Here is a 19,081-nt window from a genome sequence, read left to right on the forward strand (position 1 = left end):
TGTTTACTGCGGAGCCGGGAAGACGCGAACCAGATGTGGCCGGGTGAGCCCGAGGGAGGTCGCCACCAGTTTCTGGCTGCGCTGGCGGCTCCTCATTGACGGGGAGAAGCTCCAGGGAGCAGGAGGAAGGAGGAAGCCGGCACTGGAACGGGAGAAGGAGGCTCCGGGGTCGCCACCGTCCTGCCGGGTGGCCTCGGACGAGGAGGCACTGGCCCTCTCTGGGGGGCTGTTGGCCGTTTATGAAAGCCAGGACAAACACAAGCAGAAACGTGCCAGGGCAGAGAGGAAGGACCTGCCTAGCTCGCCTCTCAAGGGTTGGCCCCGGGGCCCGGAGTCAAGGACGTGGAAGAATGTAGGGCCCGGCCCGATTCTGGCCCTTTCTGTCTGTTCTCTCTCATGAGCACGAGAGAGGAGTCAGGGCTCCCCGGGGCTGGCGCGGAGCGTCCGGAGGGACAGGTTGTGTCCCCAGTGGCAAAACCTTTTGCTGTCAAGCGCCAGCTCCCAGCCATCCCTGCGGCCGAAGGGAGGAGGGGGCTGAGAGAGTCGGACTCAGCAGGACGGAGAGAGACGATCAATTGTGGGTGTCTGCAGCCTGGTGGGGGAAGCCCCAGCTGAGTGCCGGGGGGCCAGTCTGAGAGCGGGGGCCATCCCGTCCACCGTCGCCGGCCTTGTGACCATCTGACAGCACGCGACGAGGGGGCATCAAACCTCCCACCCGGGGTCTCCCTTCTCAGCAGATCCGGGCTCGAACACGCATGTGTCAGCACCTGTGTATTTTGAAAAGACGGATGGAGTGATGGAAAAGAAAGAATCTATTTATTTTTATTTGGGGGGGCCACACCCCTTTCCTGGGGGCTGGCAGTGCTGTCGGCCCACCTTGCAGGGAAGGGCAGGGCCTCCCCTCCCCAGGCGAGGGGGCTGTGCCTTGTGGGGCAGCTGACCCAGGCACGTTCCTCTGTGCTCCTGGCTCTTCCACGCATGCTGATGTTCTGTGTCCTGCCCGCGCAGCCAGGGGCAGCCAGGAGTGACCAGGCATGGACCAGGAGTGGCCAGGAGTGACCAGACATGGGCTAGGAGTGGCCAGCCTCCCGGGCCCACTGTTGGGGGGCTTTTAGGAGGCGCTTTCCTTGCAGCCTGGCTGGCGACCTGCCAGCTTCCCCTGCCCAGAAATCAGGTGGACGGGAAGTGGAGGGGGGGTTGCAGGGGCCTCTCCTGGGCCTCTCCTGGCCTCAGTGGTCTTTTCCGCAAAATGGGCGTTAACCCTGCCCACTCCTGTCTGCAGCTCAGGAACTCTAAATCCGGCCTGGACCGACCCGAGGGCAGCTGCTATTATTATTCCCCGTTACGAGAAGGAGCCCTGCGGCCGCGGTGGGGGCTCCGGGCTGCAGGACGTCGCCGGGAACAGTCTGTGCTGGCAGTTTATGGGAGTGTGGGGACCGGCGGGGGCTCTCCCCGGCCCCTGGCTCCCCTCCCCGCGCCTCGCCTCCCCCCTCGCCTAGCACCCATGCTCCTGTCCCACGCCCCGTTCGTCCTGCAGATGGCCCGCACGCCTGCCCTGGGCCTCAGGGAAGGCCGTGAGAGAAGGGTGGGCTCGTGGGGGCGAGCAACACCCGCTCTCCGTCCTGTCTCCCCCCATCCTCCGCTGCCGCTCCCGAGCTGTGTGACCTGGCTGAGTCACCCAGCCTCTCTGGGCTTCCAGTTCCCTCCCCCCCAGCAGGGGCAGGCTCCCAGCTGGCACCCAGCTCCAGGCTGTCCTGAGCTGATAGGTTCTCTGTGCCCCTCGGCCTCCCAGACTCGGGCAGCGGGCGAGTCTCTGGGACGCAGCCTCTGCCTTTCCCGGGCTGAGCACCGTCGCCTCCTTCTCAAGCGGCACCAACCCCAGGCCAGAAGGAAATAGAAAATGCCAGAGCAGGAGGGAGACAGAGCAGGGCGGCACCTGCCGGCCCCCTTCCTGTCCCGTCCTCCAGGTGGGCCTCGCACCAGTGACCAGGGGAGCAGGGACAGTGGCCGGGTGGTCACTACTAATAGGGGAGAGGGCGTGGGTCTGGATGGGAACACTCAGGCGTCCTGCCCCTCACCTGGAGGGTCCCCCTTCAAATCCCGCACAGCCTCCACCAGAGGCTCTGGGGTATGACTCCCTCCCTCCCTCCCTCCCTCCCTCCCTCCCTCCCTCCCTCCCTTCCTCCCTCCCTTCCTCCCTTCCTCCCTCCCTCTCTCCCTTCCTCCCTCTCTCCCTCCCTCCCTCCCTCCCTCCCTTCCTTCCTTCCTTCCTTCTTTCCTTCCTTCCTTCCTTCCTTCCTTCCTTCCTTCCTTCCTTCCTTCCTTCCTCCCTCCTCTCTCCTCCCTCCCTCCTTCCCTCCCTCCATGCTTCATTTCTCCCTCCCTTCCTTCCTTCCCTCCTTCTTCCTTCCTTCCTTCCTTCCTTCCTTCCTTCCTTCCTTCCTTCCTTCCTTCCTTCCTTCCTTCCTTCCTTCCTTCCTTCCCTCCTTCCCTCCTTCCTTCCTTCTTCTTCCTTCCCTCCTTCCCTCCTTCCCTCCTTCCTTCCTTCCTTCCTTCCTTCCTTCCTTCCTTTTTTTCTCCATCCTTCCTTCCTCCTTCCTTCCCTCCCTCCCTTCCCCCCCTCCCTCCCTCCCTCCCTCCCTCCCTTCCTTCCTTCCTTCCTTCCTTCCTTCCTTCCTTCCTTTCTTCCTTCCTTCCTTTCTCTCTTTTTGGGCCACACCCAGCAGTGCTTAGAGCTTACTCCTGCCTCAGTGCTCCGGGGACCGTATGCAGTACTGGGGGTTGGGGCTTGGTCAGCTGCGTGCCAGGCCAGCACTGCCCTATCTCTCTGGCCCGAAGATTTCTTACCCAAGTCTCCACCTGGGCATCCCGAACCCTGGAGCGCCAGTGACCCGGGTGGGTCTTGCCCAGGAACACTTGACATGTGGCTGGGGGGCTGTGGACGTGCCGCAGGCGGGTCTCACGGGAGCCGACACGACATGCCACAGTGGCGCCGTGCCCCTTCCCCAGTCCCTCCTGCACGGGGGTCTCCCGAGGAGGCCCTGCGAAGTCCATTTTGAGAACTGCAGACTTTTCGGTGATAATGATCTTGAGACCCCAGAAGGGGCAGGAGGGCCCCAGGCATCAGGAGGGGGCAGGCCTGCTAGAAGGTTCCGTCAGTGGCACACATCTTTCTCCCTGCCAGAGACCTTCGGTGTTCCATCGGTGGTTAATGAACCACCTAGAGAGGCGCTTCTTTCAGTGTTGACACTTCCTAGTGGCTGACACTTCTGGATTATTCTCTCTCCTGGCTTCCTCTTAACCAGGGACGAAGGGGCTTTTCCTTGAGAAGCTCTGGAAACCGGGTGATTTACCCTAATAACCCACCCCAGTCTGCCGGAGTTTGGAGACCTTGGAAATAGATCAGACCCTGTCCCCCATCAATAAATGGTGATTGGGGTGGCTTGTAGGGGCTCCTAAGGCCCTACTTCAATGAAGCTCCTCCCCCAGCTGCACTCTGTAAGCCCCAGCTGGTTCCCTAGATCACACGGCCCTTCTCAAGACCCTATTCCACAGGCTCTGAGGTGTGGTGGACGTGTTGATAGGCTGGGCTCGAGCTCTGAGCCCTCAAAACACCCCAGCAGAGAAGGCCAGCCTGGTCCTGGCACGCATCTGGGGCACATGGCAAGGGGACCTCTGCCCCCAGCTTAAAGACAGGGTGATGTGGCCCAGAGAGGCCCGCTAACTTACCCAAAGTCACACAGCCCCGGGGCTGGAATGATAGCACAGCGGGGAGGGCCTTTGCCTTGCACGCGGTCGACCCAGGTTCGATCCCCAGCATCCCATAGGGTCCTCCCTGGCGGAGTAATTCCTGAGTGCAGAGCCAGGAGTAACCCCTGTGCATCGCTGGGTGTGCCCCAAAACCAAGACCAAACCAACCAAAAAAAAAATCACACAGCCCCCCCCCCCTCAGATGGGGCCCTTTCCAGCACCCCAGACGGAAGCCAGGCTGCTTCTGCTTTATGAACCAGACACCCCCACCACCGCATGCAGAGGCCAGGGGTCACTGGAGCTGTAAAACCCGGTTCCAGGCTGCGAAAGCAGGACACATGCGGGTCCTGGGAGCCTTGGCTTGCGAGGATGCTGAGTTCTGGGTGTGGGTGGGGAGCACCCTTGTCTCCGAGGCTGATCCTGGCAGCCCTACCCTGGTCTGTTCCTTCTCTTCCCCTGGGCATGTGGGGGGAGCAGCAGAGTTGGGGGCAGGCGTTCTGGGGGGTTCTGATCTCATCACCTCCTGTTCCTGCCTCTGCCATGACGCTCACTCCTGGGACTTCTATGTCTGTGAAATCGGGGTGGGGTCACCCTGGGGAGAGGGGGCTGGAGACCTCAATGAGTGCACCCACAGGCCCTGCGCAGTCCCCAGACTCAATAAACAGCAACATGAATGGGCTGTCCGGGGGCGTCCGTCAGGGCTGGGGATGCCTCCTTAATGGTGATACTTGGGGCCGGAGAGACAGTACAGCGGGTAGGGCGCTTGCCTCACAAATGGCCCACTCGGGTTGGATCCCTGGCACCCCCCCTGGTGCCCCCAAGCCCTGCCAGGAGTGATCCCCGAGGACAGAGCCAGTCGTAAGCCCTGAGCAATTCCAGGTGTGTTTCCCCAAAATTTAAAATTATACACAAACAGCAGCAACAACAAAAAAAGAAACTTACTGATTTTCCACTCCCCCCTCACCCCCTTCCAACTCAGGTCACATATCTGCAAACCATCTAAACACGCACACTGGTCATTTCTTTTGTGGGAGGCACACCTTGTGATGCTCAGGGCTTACCCCTGGGTCTGTGCCCAGGGACCACTCTTGGAGGGGTTCAGGAGACCTTACGGGGTGCCCTTACGGGGCTGAAGCCAGTCACCTGTGTGCAAAGCAAGCGCATCATCCCCTCTGCTCTCTCCAGCCCTGGCAACCCACACACTGGTGATGCTTTGGAATTTTTTTTTTCTTTTTAGGTCACACCTGATGATGCTTAGGGGTTACTCCTGGCTCTGCACTCAGGAATTGCTCCTGACGGTGCTCAGGGGACCATATTGGGATGCTGGGAGTCGAACCTGGGTTGGCCGTGTGCAAGGCAAACGCCCTACCCGCTGTGCTATTGCTCCAGCCCTGCTTTGGGAATGTTTTACTGCATCTCTTCCCAGGTTTTGTTTCCCCAGTGCTGTGTGTGTGTGTGTGTGTGTGTGTGTGTGTGTGTGTGTGTGTACTGACAAAGCAGACTTTCCCAAAAATGACAGGTCAAGCCTACTGCACAGGAGTCAGAGGTGGGTCCCATGTGTTCTGAGGACCCCGTAGGGCGGCCCGGCCAGGTCTCAGGAGAATCAGAGAGGCTGGTTACTTCAGGCATCGGGGAAGGGAGGCCGGGGAGGGCTGGGCAGGAGAACAAGCTGGTGCGTGACCCCACGGGCAGTAGTAAGAAGAGACTTGGCGACCAGGCCCAACACTCTGCAAGCTCACCCGTTCCTCCACAGGAACTGCCTGTTTGAGAATTCCGCAGATAACGAGCCAGAGCGGGACAGTGTTCCCGTCTGCTGCCAGAAAGGCCGGCCTCCCTCTCGCCTCAGTCCCCACATCCGGCTCCTTTCCCTTTGCAGTGTCTGTGAATTCTTTCCCATCAGTCAAAAGTTTCATGGACCTCACCTCCACACTTAATGTTCCAGTATGTTTGTTTTCTCTAAAAGGTCTTAAATTGGCCAGAGCAATCGTACAGCGGGTTGGGCACTTGCCTTGCATGCAGCCGACCTGGGTTCTATCCCCAGCATCCCCATAGAGTCCCCTGAGCACCCCCAGGACTAATTCCTGAGTTCAGAGCCAGGAGTAACCCCTGGGCATTGCTGGGTGTGCCCCTCCCTCCTCCTGCCCCCCACCCCCCTCACCCACGTCCAAAGAAGTCTTAGCTTGCTGTTGGGATAGGCTGGTTACAATAGTGCTCGAGTTTCTGGTGCTGAGGTCCAGTTACTACAGCCCACCACCATCAAAGGATCATCCTTACATCCCTCTGGTCCTCCACTTCCAAATTAACTTTTAGTGTTTGGGTGTTAGTTGCCGAGAAGTAGACTCACCGGGTCATGCGGGTGTTCTTCCTCTTTTGAGGATTCTCCACACCGTTTTCCCAGGAGGCTGAACCAGATATCAGATTCATTTTCAAAAGAAAAGACCTCTGTGAGCAGAGCAGCTCAATTGGGGTGCCCTGCCCCCACTGGGGGTGGGTGGGGGGTATCCCAGGGCAGCTCCATGTGCCTATCCAGTTTTATTGTCAGTGTCCCCCACTTTTCTCTGAATTTTTGGAGATCAGATATTTATCCCGTGGAACTATCTTCCTTCCCCGCCCCCCTCCCAAATACCTCATAAGCAACGGTTGGTTCAAGACAGATGTGGAATGGCTTGTCCTCGTCCGTTATGGATGACAGGCTGTCAGAGAGAAGCTGTGTTCCTCTCCCGGACTCCTTCTGTTGGTTCAGAGAAGCTCTTAGCCCCCATGAAGTGCCATGTTCACAGCCCTGATGCAGCCCTTTAATTGTGTTTGGAGAACGAGATACACTCAGAAATTCTGGCCTCTCTTCTCTGTAGGACTCTTCACGAGATGCTCTGTGATTTCTCTAACTCTCTTTTCTAATGGAGGGTAAAAGTTCCCGAGGCTTGATCTCCACTCTATGAATTTTAAAGCTCTCTTGTTTCACATCTTGGGAAAACTCATCAAAATGCTAATGGCTCTGTGGTCTTACCCTCCCACGGACCCTCTCAGACATTAGAATATATTTGCATGAAGCCGGTGGGGGTGGGGTGCAGGGAAGTTGTTGGGGGCGGTGCCGGGGAAAGGCTCCCAGACTGCACCACAGCTCCGGGGCTAGAAAGTTGGGATTTGTAGCCCAACGTGGCAGGAGGAAGACCCCGGTGGGTCCTGGGCTTGGTCCTGTTCCTCAGCTCCTGATTTCGCAGCTCTCAGGGGCCTTGCTAACTGCAGGGTGGCCGGTTTGGAACTGTCTCTCCTTATTTGTGTTCTGTGATTTTCTAAGTCTGCTGTTTTCAGAGGACTGAAGCAATAGCACAGTGGGTAGGGCGGTTGCCTTGCATGCAGCTGACCTGGGTTCGATTCCTTTGTCCCTTCAGAAAGCCCGGCACGCTACCGAGAGTATCCCGCCCATACGGCAGAGCCTGGCAAGCTCCCTGTGGCGTATTCGATATGCCCAAAACAGTAACAACAATGGAGACGTTACTGGTGCCCGCTAGATGAACACACGGATTACAATGCTGCGGTGCTACAGTGCGGTTTTCAGAGGCAGAATATCTATCCTGGGCCTTTCGTGAGCTGCGTGGCGTCATGTCCCTGTGGAGTTCAAGGTCTGAGGCAAGGAGTGGAGACTGGATCAGCACCGGCACCCGGTACCTCACTGGGGAGCACATGGGTCCACACTGCAACCTCGGGGGTCTTTGTTCCAACCGCCTGAAGACCAGAGACCCCAGTTCCACCCTGAGACTGAGGGCCCGGGGGCTCTGGGAGGGCCACATGGACCCCAGATAGACTGGGCGAGGCTTTTGGGGCCCCGACGACTTGGGTGCACACAGAATCCTGGATTCTGGTTCTCGTCAGTCTGGCTTAGCTCCTGTGACTGTACACATGTGGGGTGACCCCTCTGAGCCTTGATTCCTTTGCTAGTCAGGAGGGCTGGCCGCTGGGTGGGGAAGTTACAGGGCTCCTTTTTTTTTTTTTTTTAATCACCATGAGATACTGGGTTTCAGTCATACACTGTTCCAACACTCATCCCTCCACCAGTGTACATTTCCCATCTCCAATGTTCCCAGTCTCCCTCCCACCCTCCCACCAACCCCCCTAACCCCCGAATGCATATCTCTCTCTCTGTCTCTCTGTCTCTGTCTCTGTCTCTGTCTCTGTCTCTCTCTCTCTCTCTCTCTCTCTCTCTCCTTTTCTGGGCATTTTGGTTTGCAATACAGGTACTGAAAGGTTATCATGTATATCCCTTTACACACTTTCAGCACGCAGTTCCTGTCCCGAGCGATCATTTCCAACTATCATTGTTATAGTAATCTTAGTAGTCCCTTCTCTATTCTAACTGAGGTCCCTTTTCTATTCTAACTGGGGCTCCAGTCTTGCAGGGGTTAGTTCTGGGAAATGACACGGCGGGTCAGGCCACGCCCACCTTCAGTACTGGTTCCATAAGCCACTGGGCTTTCAGGTGCTCGTTTAGAGGGAGCATCTCCTGGCTCTGCAGCTGATGTGCAGAGTCAGTTTCCTTTCTCCAGGAACCGTGCACAGATCACTCTCTCTCTCTCTCTCTCTCTCTCTCTCTCTCTCTCTCTCTCTCTCTCTCTCTCACACACACACACACACACACACACACACACACACGCTGTGGCCTCCTTTTCTCTTATTAGATGAGGGTGGCAGTCTGATCCCCAGGTAGGAGAATGCGCGCCTCTGGCAGAATCAAAGGGAGCCAATCAAAGTGAGGTACTTTTTTTTAGAGGGAGCCAATCAGGGCGTGGTTCTCATACTGGGAGCCAATCAGAAGTGAAGCCCATAGTGGGAGCCAATCAGAGAGTGCCTGGGGTGAGCTAGTTCCCCTAGCGGGAACCAGTCAGAGGAAGTACCCAAGTGACACATATACAAGGCCTCTCCTGTGCCCAGGAGTGGGCTTCCGGCCCACCCAGTGTCCACATCTCCCGCAGATGCGGATGTCAGAGACCCTAAGCTGGTAGGTGACGACTGCAAGCCGCGGGCCTTCTGGGCGGTGCTGAGCCCGGGAGAGGTTGGGAAGAAGAGTTACACTGAGAACAAACAGCTGCCGGCGCTCATTTCTGGGGTGGGTAGATGAACCTCCTCCCTCTGGCTCCCCCAGTCACCCAGCCGCCGAGTGTCCTGCGCCCACTGGGCATAGGTTGTGTTCCGTAGGTTGTGTCCGCTGGGTGTAAGGTATTGCCCCACTCCCCAGAGGAAAAAGAAATCTGTTTCCCCTGGGAATGTCATGGTCCCCACTCTGTCCCTGGAGGACGGTGGACAGTCCTGGATAATGGCTCATTTTGGAGCAGTTTGGTGGTAGGATGCTGGTACCCAGAGCACTTCCCTAGTGTAGGGAGACCCGGGTGGGTAAGATTCGGGCCAGAGAGGAAGCTGTACTTCCTGGATGGAGAGAGAAAGATCAAAAAGGAGGCTGGTGGTTGGGGCTGGAGTGATAGTACAACAGGTAGGACGTTTGTCTTGCACGCGGCTGACCCGGGTTCGATTCCCGGCATCCCATATGGTCCCCTGAGCACCGCCAGGGGTAATTCCTGAGTGCAGAGCTAGGAGTGACCCCTGTGCATCACCGGGTGTGACCTAAAAAGCAAAAAAAATAAAAAGGGGGGGGCTGGTGCTGGGTCCTCAGGGTCCTGCAGTCATAGCAGGGAGTGACCTGCCCTGTGTGTTCCCCTCCCCCCACCCATCCCCGTTTCCTCCAGCACAGGGTCTGGAATAACTCTCAGCACCTCTGGGTGTGGTCCCCAAACAGAAACAGAAAAAGGGCTGCCCGGGGGTGGGGGACACAGCAGCCTCTCTCAGCCCCACACCACCCTCTAAGGTTGCTCACTGAACTCAAAGCTAAATGAAGAAGCCCAGGCCTGGCGCGTGGAGCCAGAAACTGCAGAGCTTCCCTGGAGAAGCCGAGTATCCCGGGCATCTGGCTGGCGGGGCCCCCGCCTGGCTCCTGGGGTCTGGCATCGGTGTGGGGACTGAGGCTGAGCTGGCCTCCAGGGCCTCGTAGTGGACACCACCCCTTCCTTCCTGGGGCATCAGACCAAGAATCCTTGTGGTCACAGCGCTCAGGCTGGCTCTCCCCCCCCCCCCCCCCAGGAGCCGGGAAGCCTAGGTGGTGAGAGTGGAGGGAGAGGTGGGGGGAGCGGGAGAGGTTGTTTAACAGGAGCTCTCCAATGAGGGAAGAACCACGGAGCCCATCACTTCCCTCCCACCTTCTTGGCTGCCTCGTCCAGGAAGTCTTCCCAGCAATTCCTTTAATCCAAATCTGACTTACCCTTTTCTCCAAATCTAGTTGATTTGGAATTAGAGGGTGCCAAGAAACTCTAAAGCGACATTCTTCCGCGTCCTCAGGGAAGGCTCATTCTTCAAGTCCAGACCTTTCGAATTAAGTGTTGCTGTGTAAGTAGGCTATAGAATCCATTGTTGTTTAGACGGGGGGGGGGGGGGAGTGAAGGGAGGGGGCCCAAAACTATAATACCAATTATGGCCATCACCCTTTTCACAGAAGTAGTAATTATTTTTTTCTCTTTTTCTTTCTTTTCTTTTTGGCTTTTTGGGTCACACCATGCAGTGCTCAGGGATTACTCCCGGTGGTGCTTGGGGACCATATGGGATGCTGGGGATCCAACCCACGTGAAAGGCAAATGCCCTTCCTGCTGAACTATCACTCCGCCACCCTAGTTTCAGTAATTCTTGCTGCCTCTGTTTATTGAGTGTTTATTTTGTGCTGAGCACCCTGGGAAGGACCCATTTGATTTCCCAAGGCTCGGGGAAGCTTGGGTCTCCTTGTGGTGCCATCCCCCACCCTGATCAGGTCTAGGCTAGACGTATCTCTGACGCCTCCTTCCTGCTTCCTTGTCCTGCAGATTCACAGCTGGATGAAGTGGTGGGACAGAGTGGCTTAGGCCTGACAGAGTTTGACTGAGTGGTCTTTGCTTGGCGCTGCAAATTCTGGAGAACTAAAGCAAGGCACCATTCAGAGCTGGAAGAGGATGTGTGGCTTCTCAGAGTCCCAGGAAATGATAGATGTCACCGAGAATCATTCATTCCCTCCTTTCTCTCCACTAATCTAGTTCTGCCTCACAGGCCATTCACCTCCCGTCTGTCTGTTCCGTCCCTGTGTCCATCCATTCTTGCAGTTATTCATCTTTTTGTACTTCTGTCCTTCCATTCATGCATCCAACCACTCACCTATACATCTAATCATCTATATCCCCATGCATCATACCCATTCATCCATTCATCTGCTCTTCTGACCATTTATCTATTCATTCAGCCACTCACCCACCCTTCCATCTGTTCATATATCTATTCTTCCATTAATGCATCCAGATGTTCACACATGCATGCATGCATGCATCCATCCATCCATTTATCCATCCATTCTTCTGTTAAAAAATCCAAATTTTCATGCGTGCATGCATGCATCCATCCATTTATCCATCCATTCTTCTGTTAATACATCCAAACTTTCATGCATCCATCCATCCGCTCAATTATCCATCCATTTTTTTACTCACCTTCTCAATTATCCACCTGCTCAACAGTTTTCCTTCCATCGTCTGTCCATTCATTTCTGCAGGCCTGCATCCATCCCAGCTGCATTCCCCCCATCAACCCTCTTTTCATTCTGTAATTGTTCATCCATCTCTGCAGTCAACTATAACCTAGTTCCTCCTTTCTGCCATTCAGCTTATTTTTATTGCATTCCGTCATCCATCTGCCCATCCATCTACGCTCGCAGCTCTCCAGCTAACTAATAATAACATACCAAGTCAGTCAATAAACGAGGCCACGGGGACCCCCGCCGCAAGGAACTCTTAGTTTGGGGAATGAGAAAAACTGCATGAACTGAAATGAAACGGTGTTGATGCTTTACTACCTGTACACACCGCTGTGAAAGAGCCGAGAAAGCAGTGATTCATCACGCCTGTCAGGGCCCTGGGAGGCCTTCTCGGAGGCAAGACTGAAGGGAGGTTGGGAAGAAAGAGCAGTGAGTAGTTCATCAGGCGGGTTTTTTTTTGGGGGGGGGGAGTCGTTTGGGAGAGAGGTGCAGGTCTGAGTTAGAAAAGGAGGGGAGCCTTTTTTGAGTGAATATCACCGAAGGTGGACTGAGCCTGCTGCTGAGGTGCGTGTCCAGGGTGAGTTGGCTTGACTCTGGGTGCTATGCATGATAGGAGGGCCCAGAGAAGGTTCTAGAAAGGCAACTGCGAATCCGACTAGGCAAGGTCCATGGTATGGGCAAAGGGAGGCCAGCAGGGCAGCCCTCCTGCAGGAGGGAGACACAGAAGTCTACATACATGTCTCGGCTCAGTCTGGCCCTGAAGGGGCTGGCGGGCGGGTTGGAGGGAGCAGAGGCGGGCTTGCGAGTGAGGCCCAGGTGGGAGGGAGGTCAGGAATGATTGAGGAGATTTTGGGGGTGAGCTGGGGCCTCAGCTAGGCTGGAGTGCTCTGTGAGAAGTCATCGGGCTGCGAATTCTGGGTGTGAGTGCTGCTGCATATGTGTGTGTGTGTGTGTGTGTGTGCGTGCGCGTGTGTGTCCAATTTTCATGATCAGCAACAGTGTGGGGCATTACACGAGGGCAGCTACGGCGTTCCCTCACCTCATCTTCCTCCAGGAAACCCAGGGGGCCTCCTTGTCCACGGTTTTTCCCTCACAAACGCAGATTTGGGAGGAGGATCTTAGTTTGGACCCTGCCAAACAGATAACCTGGCCTCCCCGAGGTGTGTCCATCACGTGCTGCATTTCTCAGGTTCTACGATGCCCCCCCTTCTTAGCTTTCACCTCCGACGGCCTCTGAAACCAGGACGCGTGTGTAAAATCGAGGCACGATTAACTGACTGGCGGTGCTTCCTGTTCTTGGTTAATAAGACGATGACAATGATGCAGTTGTGATCCACGGAGTCTGGCGGAAAGGGGCTATGGACGGTTGAGTCCCGTAGACATTGACTCTTGAACAGGACGGGTCTGAACTCTGGGGCTCTGCTTGCAGGCGGACTTTTATTCAGTAAATATGTAAATGTGTTCTCTCAGGATTTCCTGAATAGTATTGTCTTTTTCTCCTGCTTATTGTAAAAATATGACATTATGTACATAGACAATGCTGAATTTTGCTATATATTCATACATACGTATCTCTATTTATTTTTATGTATGTGTGTACGTAATGTATCACAACAAATCTGTGTTAACAGCTTGATCATCAGCCGACTCCCAGGAACTGCATTTTCTGATGTGATAGACAGATTCTTTGTAGGGTTGGTGCTCTAACCCCCTTTTGGATCTTGGGTCTTTGGTACTCATTTCTCTTTCTTGGGCTTGGGGGCCCACACTGGCCATGCACAGGGCTTTTCCCTGGTTCTGCTGTCAGGGATCTCCCTGGAGGGTTTGGCAGACCAGATGTGGTGCTGGATCCAACCCGGGTCATCTGCATGTCGGGCAAGTGCCCTCCCTGCTGTACTATGGCCCCAGTCCCCTTGCACGTTCCTCTTTGTTTGGCCAAGGGGTGCTTGGGTCCTGGCCGGCTCAGGGGACCCTTCCATGCTGGAGATGGAGCCCGGACCTCCGGCGTGCCAAGCCTGCACTGCCCATTGGGCTATCTCTCTGGCCCCAACCCAGTGCTCTTCTTATCTTTTATCTTCATGCCATCTCCTGAGTTCTCTGTGTTGTCAGCCTGGGAGTTGAGACCAGGAAGAGGAAGGTCCCGGGTTCAAGGCCACCCAGCATGACTTCACTTACGTGTTGACTTCACGTGCCAGGATGGCTGATGGAAGCTGCTTCCCGCACGCTCTCCTCTCATGCTTTCTTTACGTGGTTCTTAGAAGAGAATGATGTTGGTCTGAGCACTGCTCTTTGAGGACATGCTGTGGTGGTTTGGCCTGGTAGTCTGGACTCACTTCAAGCCTGGGTCGGAGGGAGGGGCGGCATCAGGGATGCAGAACCTGAACAAGTCTGTGCCCAAAGGGTACAGCCCAGACTCCCAGGCCAGGCTTTTTATTTTTTTTTGGTCACACCTGGCAGTGCTCAGAGATCACTCCTGGGGGTGCTGGCGGGGGGAGGGGGGCATAATGTTGCTGGGGAATCAAACCCGGGTCAGCCCACATGCAAGGTGAGCTCCGTATCCACTGTACTATTACTCCATCCTCCGCTTTATTTATCTATCTATCTATCTATCTATCTATCTATCTATTTATTTATTTATTGGCATGGGCTGGAGTGATAGCACAGTGGTTGGGCATTCGCCTTTCACGGGGCTGACCCGAGTTCGATTCCTCCGCCCCTCTCGGAGAGCCCGGCAAGCTACCGAGAGTATGGAGCCCGCTCGGCAGAGCCTGGCAAGCTACCCGTGCGTATTGGATATGCCAAAAACAGTAACAATAAGTCTCTCCATGAGAGACGTTACTGGTGCCCACTCGAACAAATCGATGAGCAACAGGATTTATTGGCGGTGTCAGAGGTCACTCCTGGCTCTGTGCATGGGGATCATCACTCCTGGCGGGACCTGGGAAACCCTGCAGGATGCTGGGCACCCAACCTGGGCCAGCTGCGTGCAAGGCCAGCACCTCCCACGCTGTCATCAGTACCATTTCCTGTCACCCAGCACCGGGCACCTTCTCATTTGGCTCCAAACTCTGTGTGTGGGGCGGGGAGGGGGGTGTTGGAGGGAGCCGGCCTCGGTGTGTCCCATCTGCAGTGACCTCCGTCTGCTTGGGAGGGAGGTGGGGCTGCTGGAATGAGGTCTCTGGGGAGGGGGAGCATTCCACACCCAGCTGGTGTCTCTCCCGCCACGCAGATGTGCTGAAGTGGGAAGGAGGGCGGGTGCCGTCTGGGGCTGCGCCTGCAGACGGGGGAATAAATGAATCTCCGGGGCCGCGGGAAGGCAGCGTTCCACCGAGTCCAGACAGGAGCCAGCCCCCGGGCTCTGGGGCTCCGGGGCGGCAAGACCTGGGAAGTAATTTGGTTGTCAGCGGGCCCTGCCTCTCAGCTCTCACGGGCAGCCCGAAGACGCTTCCCGGCGAGCCAGCGGCCTTTAATTTCTTTAATGTGTGACGCTCCCCCAGACAGGCTTGACATTAATACGTGTTCCTTGCCGGTCCCCAGAGCTCACGAAAGCTCATTATCAGCTTGGAGCTGGTAAATGCGACTCCCGGCTCAGGTGGGCTGGAGCGGGGGTGGGGGGCCGGGGAGGGGTTCTGTGGCTGTGGGCCGGAGCCCAGAAAGCAACTCCTGTGGCTCAGGAGGGCACTGAGGCATGGGACCATGGGAAGGGCCTGGAAAAGTCATTCTTGGAGGGGGGGTGGGGGGAGCAGGAGGGGACCTTGGGGTTTAGGGTCACACGTGGTCATGTCAGGGCTTCCTCCTGGCTCTGCACTCGGGGATCCCCCCCCTAGAGGTTCTTGGGGAGCTTATGCAGTGCCGGGGATCGAACCCAGGTCGACGACGAGCAAAGCAAGCATCTGAACACCATGTCTGCGGGGCAGAGCCATCCTCTGCGCTGAACCCTCGGCCTGGGTCTGCGCTGCGGTCCACGCTGCTCTCTGGGGTGTTGTGGACCCAGTGCTCAAGAAGGAGTTTGAACGTGGACTGGGCCATGCTGGCCACTCCAGCTGACCACTCGCAGGCACTCAGGCTGGGCCCTGCATGGACATCCCCACATAGCCACGGGGCATGCAGTAGATACGGGGTGACCACAGGGCGAGATGGGAATCCCCCCCGTGTCCTGGGTGAGGGTGTCTGGGATGTCTGGGATGACTGTGACTGCAGAGGACACTGCATAGCCGAGGACAGACGTGGGGAGTGTGGCCACTCTTAGACTCTTGGGAGAGGGGACCACCTCTCTGGGCCAGGTAGCAGTGAAGGCAGATGGTCAGATCCCCATTATATGAAGGGTCATGCCACCTGCATACCACCCCCTTCCATACACACACACACACACACACACACACACACACAACACACCCTCTTCGATGTCCAGGTTTTCTCAGTATAGTGGTTGTATCTGATAAATGCAGGCAAGGAAGGGCTTCATTGCAGTTAAATGTGAGACTTGTACATGGGGCCAGCGGGATAGAGCAGCAGGGAGGGCACTTGCCTTGCACGTAGCTGACCTGGGTTTGGTCCCCGGCACCACATAGGGTTGCCCTGAGTCCCTCAAGGAGTGATTCCTGAGCACAGAGCCAGGAATAAACCTTGAGCACTGCAGGAGGTGCCCTGACCACCTCCCCCTGACCATCTCCAAAAAGTAGAAGACAAAGAGAAAATTGCACACGTGTCTATTATTATGTGCTTGTGTATATATCTGTGATACATGCACACTGTATATACGTGGGCTGTATACATTTATATGTATTTATGTCTGTGTGTGTGGAAGCAAGTCCCACATCACCACACACACCCCCCACCCTCCCCCGCAATTTGAAAGTAGAACTTTCCCAAGAAATCTGTTGTACACTGAGAGGACAAGTGAAGAAGCAATCACCTTTAATTTCGATGGAAATTTTGGAGAAAACACCCAACAAACCTGGCAAATGATACCGAATAACACCATGAACTAAGAGAGCACTTGAAGAGCGTAGCAGCAGGTCACATGTGAACACACAGGCTGGTGAGGCAGCTCCTGGAAGCAGCTTCCCGTGCTCGACTCCCGGCCACTCCCAGCAGCAATGCCAGCACAGCAGGTTGTTCTGCTTTTTTTTTTTTCTTTTTGGGTCACACCCGGCGATGCTCAGGGGTTACTCCTGGCTCTGCACTCAGGAATTACTCCTGGCGGTGCTCGGGGGACCATATGAGATGCTAGAAATCGAACCCGGGGTCGGCTGCGTGCAAGGAAAACACCCTACCCGCTGTGCTATGTATGGCTCCAGCCCCTGTTCTGCTTTTTTGACTTTTGTCTCAAAAGCAGAGATGCTCTTGGATTTCCTTGTTGTTGTTGTTTTGGGAGCCACACCCAGCAGTGCTCAGGGCTCACTTCTGACTCTGTGCTCAGGAATCAGTCCTACTCGGCTCAGGGAACGGTTTGGGGTGCCAGGGATTGAACCTAGGTCGGATATATGCACAGCAAACGCCTGACCTGTTGTGTTATAGCTCCAACCCCTTGCTTTCTTTTGAGGAGGGAAAAGTGGTATGAGAGTCTTTCGTAAAAGCAAAGTGGTGCAACATGAACTTGCAAAAGGCAGGAGATACCTGCACACGAACGCATGTGTGTGGGCACATATGTGTGTGCGTATATGTGTGGGCACATGTGTTCATGTGCACGTGTGCATGAGTGCACATGTGCGCGCACATATGTGTGTGCATGTGCATGTGTGTGTGTACATGGACAGGTATCTAGGTAGATCTGTTTGTGCATGTGCACATCATGAATTCCCCACATCACAGCCTGCCCACGATTGGCCTGGGGTGATGTGGGTGGACAGTGCCTGGGGAGGAGGTCACCAGATCCATCTGGGGCTCCCCCAACCCAGCCCTATTTCCATCTACCGGCAGGAAGCTGCAGCCAGCTTCTGTGCAGGCTGCTCCACACTGGCATCTGGGAAGTGGACCTGACCTCACTGCCCTCTGCCTTCCCACGTGCCCAGGCTCCACAGACCCGCAGGCCCCCTCTGCACCGTCTCATGATGGGACCTTGGGGACTTGCTGTGGGACTTGACTCAGCAATGCTGGAGACCGTGTGGGGTCACCTCTGCAGTGCTCAGAGTGCTCAGAGTGCTCAGGGCCATACCTGGGGGTGCTTGTGGGGGGTGCCTGGGAAGTCAGGAATTGAACTCAGGGCCCAGCTCTTAGCTCGCCCTGGCCCTGGCCTTTTAATAACATCTCTCATCTCTCTCTCTCTCTCTCTCTCTCTCTCTCTCTCTCTCTCTCTCTCTCTCTCTCTCTCAGAGCAAATCCTGAGACTGCCCAGAAGGTGCTGGAGCTTTGTCCCCCTGGAAGGAGCAGACTCCAGTTGAAAGAAAGAGGTAGGATCTGGCAACAGAGCCCCTCTCAATGTATTCCATTGTTGCTCATAAATTTCAAATTGGATTATACATGGATGGACATGGAGAGCATCATGCTGAGTAAAATGAGTCCGAGGGAGAGGCACAGACATACACTGATTTGTGGGATATAAACAAAATAGTATGAGACTAATACCAAAGACGTTAGAAACCAGGGCCGGGAGGACTGGCCGTGGGCGGAGGCCCGCCACAGTGGGGTGGGGAGGGTGTTAGGACAGAGAAGGGCCGGCTCTAGCAATGACAGTGGAGACAATCACTCTGGGCAAGAACTGGGTGCTGAAAGCAGAGAGGGAAAGTGTCTGCCATGGAGGCAGGGTTTGGGGGTCAGGGGGCGAAGGGAGGGAGCCTGGGGACATTGGTGGTGGGAAATGTACACTGGGGAGGTGGGAGGGGAGGATGTTGCAACATTGTATGACTGAAACCCAAGGATGAGTAACCTTGTAACTGTATCTCACTGTGATGCAGTACTTTTTTTTTTTTTAAAGCGGGACTGGGCTCCCGTTCCCCCTCTGTCCAGACCACACCGTCTGGGTGTGAAAACGCCAAGCTCTCAGCTTCTGCTGGGCTGGGGTGGGGGTGCAGGAGAGACAGAGGCGTCCCGTCTTCACTCCGCACCCCTCCCTCGCCTGGAGATGTTTGTACAGGGCTCGGCATCCAGTGAGACGGGTGGGCACACTCCAGTGCCCATGGTGGGTGGTCACGTGTGCACTGGCCGTCTTCCGGCCGACTTCGTCCCCCTTGATCCGCCTTCCCAGGCCTCCAGGGTCATTTCTTGCCCCTAGTGGCAGAGATTATTTTCCCCGGGTGGGGGTCTGAGGTTCCCCTGAGATAAAACTGCCAAAGGTCCGAGTGGGAGGCAGAGGAGGGTGTTTGTGCCCGGGTCTGTGTGAGCACCCCCGCAAGCAGATGTCTGGGTCCTAAAGCCCACCCGTCTTGCCCCACTTCCTGCTCTGCCTCCCCACCCAGCCGCCCCACCCCCTCCCTTCCCCTTCTAAGCTCGTGGTGTAGCCCAGAGGCTGCCCCCTCAGCTGATTTTCTTCCTGAGGAGAAAGCACGGGGCAGGGATAGAGGTGGACAGGCTAATCTCCCAGGGTGTCTCTGCCAGGCACCCGCAGGGGTGCTGTGTCTTCCCCTTCCCAGGGCAGGGGTGCCCTTACCCCTCTTATTAGCCAGGAGTCTGAGCCTGGAGCAGGTGCAGAGAGGACCCTGCCCTGGGAACCAGGTGGGTAGTGGGAGCCAGCCCGAAACTGCCCGGGCTCAGCCCTTCAGGTGCTGTTAGACCAAGAGGCAGCCAGGGAGGGAC

At 56.1% G+C, this 19,081-nt stretch overlaps 1 protein-coding gene across 1 annotated transcript in view; it reads left to right on the forward strand.

The window, feature by feature from the left end:
• TSPAN18 (tetraspanin 18) overlaps positions 1-19,081 on the forward strand; it is a 158,006-nt gene that overhangs the window by 18,190 nt on the left and 120,735 nt on the right. Inside the window, exon 2 of the mRNA XM_055142307.1 lies at positions 17,663-17,739. The gene's annotated coding sequence lies outside the window, so the exon portion shown is untranslated. The remainder of the gene's footprint in view (positions 1-17,662; positions 17,740-19,081) is intronic.

This window comes from Sorex araneus, chromosome 6 (genome assembly GCF_027595985.1).
Source record: "Sorex araneus isolate mSorAra2 chromosome 6, mSorAra2.pri, whole genome shotgun sequence".
Taxonomy (NCBI): domain Eukaryota; kingdom Metazoa; phylum Chordata; class Mammalia; order Eulipotyphla; family Soricidae; genus Sorex; species Sorex araneus.